The sequence below is a fragment of the Tenrec ecaudatus genome, chromosome 14 (genome assembly GCF_050624435.1).
Source record: "Tenrec ecaudatus isolate mTenEca1 chromosome 14, mTenEca1.hap1, whole genome shotgun sequence".
In the NCBI taxonomy this organism is placed as follows: domain Eukaryota; kingdom Metazoa; phylum Chordata; class Mammalia; order Afrosoricida; family Tenrecidae; genus Tenrec; species Tenrec ecaudatus.
In genome coordinates this window covers 72930888-72935005 of record NC_134543.1, presented here as the reverse complement: position 1 = coordinate 72935005, position 4118 = coordinate 72930888, and positions in this window count along the sequence as shown.

Sequence of the window (4118 nt, the reverse complement as noted above, 5' to 3'; positions counted from 1 at the left end):
GTGTGGACTTGAACTCTCAACCTTTTGGTTAGCCGTAGAGCTCATTAACCATAGGCACCACCCAAGGCCCTTTCCCTTACAAATGCCATCCATCATTTCTGGAAAGCGAAGAGCTGTGGAGCAGATGTTTGATCAATAAGGAATGAAACCGCTGGATACATGGCCTGCCCTTTACCCTCTCTCTCATCATTTGTCCCTCACCTCTGCTCCCTGACTTTCTACTCTCCTGGCTGATAGCTGTGCATTCACCTTCGATCTTAGACTCTGCTTTCTGAGGAACAAAGACTAAGACAATATTATTACAAAATAGATGTTTTCACAGTATTGTCACATACATAAATACATATCGTACCAGGAAATTGTATATACTTAGTTTATTATATTTCTCTGTTATGATTTGCAGAGGTTCACTTTCACAACTGGAATATTCTCCGGTCACCCCCGCTCTGGCCCTCCAGGGACGTGGTGGGAATTACATGGAAGGAGGGATGAGGATACGTATCAAGGTAAAATTCTGACTTTGGCATAATCTTTCCTTTGTTGGTACAACCTTTTAAGTGTGGCCAGCATTGGGTATTATTATTCTTATTGTGTTTTTACTTCTTATCTTCCCTTACAAAGAAACCAAACAATACAGTAAACCCACTAAAATGAAGATATCTTTCAGAGGTGCAGGGGCAGTGAATTATTTAATATGGATCTTTTAGCAAAAGTCGCTTAACTCCCTCCAAATGACTTCTCCCTGCATGGGTCTGGTAAGAAGGTAGAAAAAGATACTGATAGGATTCACCTGTGAATCATTTTGACTAGGCTTCCCTTGAGTGGCATCCAGATGTGTGTAAAATGAGCCCTCTAAGAAGCAGGAGGAAGGATCTCATTACCAGCAAGAGCCAGGGGTGGAAGATAGTGTTTATGTCAAGTAAACCGACTCGGTTGAAGGTAGGCGTGGAGTCCAAGTCTCTTTGGCCCTTCCCCTTTTGTTGGATCTGGCCCTGTGACTGGTTTGTGGATCTCCTGTTGTGTCATCTGCTGAACCAAGGAGCCTTAGACTGACTTTATTCAGCTGACCTCAGATTCATTTACCTCTGCATCAACCAGCATGTGGCCCTCCTGCTGCTCCATCCTCCTCCTTGCTATTTGTCAGTTTCCACAGCCATAGGAGTCAGACAGAAGCCTTCAGCTTATACCTGACCTATGGACTTGAACCTGACCGTACTTACCTACATCTACAACTGTGTGATCCATTCTTGATGTAAATCTCTTAGATAAACACAGTACAGAGAGAGAGAGAGAGAGAGAGAGAGAGAGAGAGAGAGAGAGAGAGAGAGAGAGAGAGAAAGCTCACTGATTTTGCTTATCTAGAGAGCCCAAGCTAACATAGGGACCATCTTGGAAACTGGCTACCAAAAGTTTCAAAGATCACCTTGAACTAACCCACAATTGTGAGCCTGTCCCTTAATTCGCACCATATTGATGGACTGTGCATATTAGTTGCATACATGATAAGCAAATTAAATGATGTGATGCAAAGCCTAGATTCACACAATTCTTGGGTGTGAGTAATGTGGAACATGTAACAATCTTGGAAGCAACTGCCAGGGAAGATTTCTAGTGGCAGCACTCAGATTGGTGTCCCCCAGTGAGGATACCACCCAGTGGTACCACTCCCCCCCCCCAATGAATACACCCCCCTCTAGGGATCTTCTCTTCTATCAGAACATACAGAATCCTTAGAAATATCTGTAATCCATATGTGATACATAGAACAGTAAGTTTCTGAAATGTAATATTTCTTAGACTTTATGGATAGTGAGAACATTATTTTGTACAATCTGTGTTTACTGAATCACAACATTATTAGTTACATTATAAGAACATGAGCAGAGCCTTTTTTGAGCTTTCTCCTTCTTTCCCTTTAATTATCGCTTCATTCTCACACAAGTCATTGATATTGGTTCACAAATATTAATGACCACAATAGTCTAGCCAAAACACCAAAAAGATTGGACAAATAATCAGCAACAACGACCAAAAGCAGCAACAAGTGTTCACATCATACGCAGATGATACCACTTGGTTCCAAGCACCGCTGGAATTGAGCAACGCCGACAGCTCTGAGCAGCGTGCATGGGAAGATTCACAAGGTTAGCATACGAAACAAGGATTTCAGACTTGTAGGTGCAATGATCCAGGTAACCCAGGTTCACACACACAGTGTTCTGCCATTATAACCAACTGTAGGGATATTTTAATTCAAAATCATCCATTTCTGCACATAAAGAAGAAACCCTGCACAAACATTATAGACCGTCGTTTCGGTGGCATGCCCTCGGACAGTGTCCCGTGATGTGGTCTGCACCCCACACACTCCCTGGTGGCCCCTCTGAAGATCTCCTTGCTCTCGGTTGTAAGTTCTTATTCTCATGCTTCCGTGAGCTCCCTCCAACCTCAGAGCGCTCTCACCTGCCTCTGACCACCAGTTGCCCCCAAACACACTTCTTAGATTTTAATCTAGAAGCCTCATATTGTAATTCCCATCAACCTTTCCCTTATAATCACTATAGTTCACTAAGAACTTAAAAAATAGGAAATTAAGGAGATAGAGATCAGTTTTCATCTTCCCATTGTCCTTAGGTTTTTTACTATGAATAATACAGCATTTCAGAGAGGAAAAACTGACCCTTGGGAAGGCTGGTTTGCCCGGGCTGTCACCAGGTGCCAGACTACCTACCACACAGGCATGCTTCCTGCACCCTCACCTGAGGAGCGGCCAACCTAGGGAAGCAGAAAAGACCCACACTTGGGCGGGCCTCACCCGCACAGCCAACGCTGGACCACGTGCCAGTTAGGGTATTTCCACTTATGAGCAAGCTGAACAATGGTCTTCCAAAAGATTTGAACTTGACTCATTTCAGTATGCTCATTGGTGTAGCTGGTGATTTTGCCTTTCAGAAGTTTTGGATGCTTTTAAAGTTTTTTTTGTTTTGTTTTGTTTTTTAAATCTCTGGAAGGGACTGACCTTACATATGAAGGAATAGACTGGAAAATAAGTCGTTTCTGGATACTTTCATGAAACAGAAAGAGATATTTCCTACCAACTGATCATCTTGACCTGGAGCCTGGTGCTGTAGTGGTTACACAGTGGACTGTAACTGCGGCATGTTCAGCAGCAGTTCGAAACCACCAACCGTGGCTCAGGGGAAACGATGGGGCTTTCCACGCCTATAAAAAGTTGTGTTCTCAGAAACCCATGTGGGCAATTCTTCTCTTCCCTATAGGGTGACTGAGTTGGATTGACTCAGTGGTTTTTCTGGTTGAAACATCTCAGCAAGACAGTTTCTGCTCAAAGTCAATTCAGTAATATGAAGCTATATTAAAAAAAAATTCAATTCTTCGTAGACAAAACCTGGGAAATGAAAGAAACAACCTTAATTCCCTTTCAATCCTCCTCATCAAAAGTGCTGGTTCACCTGGGCTTCCTAGAAACTCATTCTTCTCTGTTCCTTTGTGGACACGGACGTGAATAAGGTTGTCTTTTGGTTGGTCTCTCCTGAGATTACCTCTGATCATAGAGAACGAAAAATTAACATCTTTGTGATCACACCTGGGTTAGTCTGGGTAGACTAGAGGAACAAATCCAGGGAGACTCAAATGTGTATAAGAAAGAGTTTTATATACAATAACAGTGGAATCTTGAGAAAATATCCCAGACTAGTCCAGATCAAGTCCGTAAGTCCAATATTAGTCCATATGTGTGATACCAATCTGTAAAGTCCTCTTCAGATTCACAAAACACATGCAATGATGCCAAATTCAGGAAGATCACACGCCAATGGGTGGGAAGCCTTGTGGATCCAGTGGTGTTGTAAGCATTTCAGCGCTGGCAGGAGTCTCCCTGCAGTTCCTTCAGCTCCGAAATTCTGACTGCCTCAGTGTAGCTTCATGTGGCTTCTCATCAGAAATGTCTCGCAGGGAGTGAACCTTGTCAGTAGAGTCTCCAAGGGAGTGAGCAGAGAGGGAGTGTTTCACCGATGTACCTCCATGGAGGAAATACAGGAGTTCCCAGAATCCTCAGGAGAAGGCCATGCCAACACAGAGGCCTCATTGGCTAAATCCTG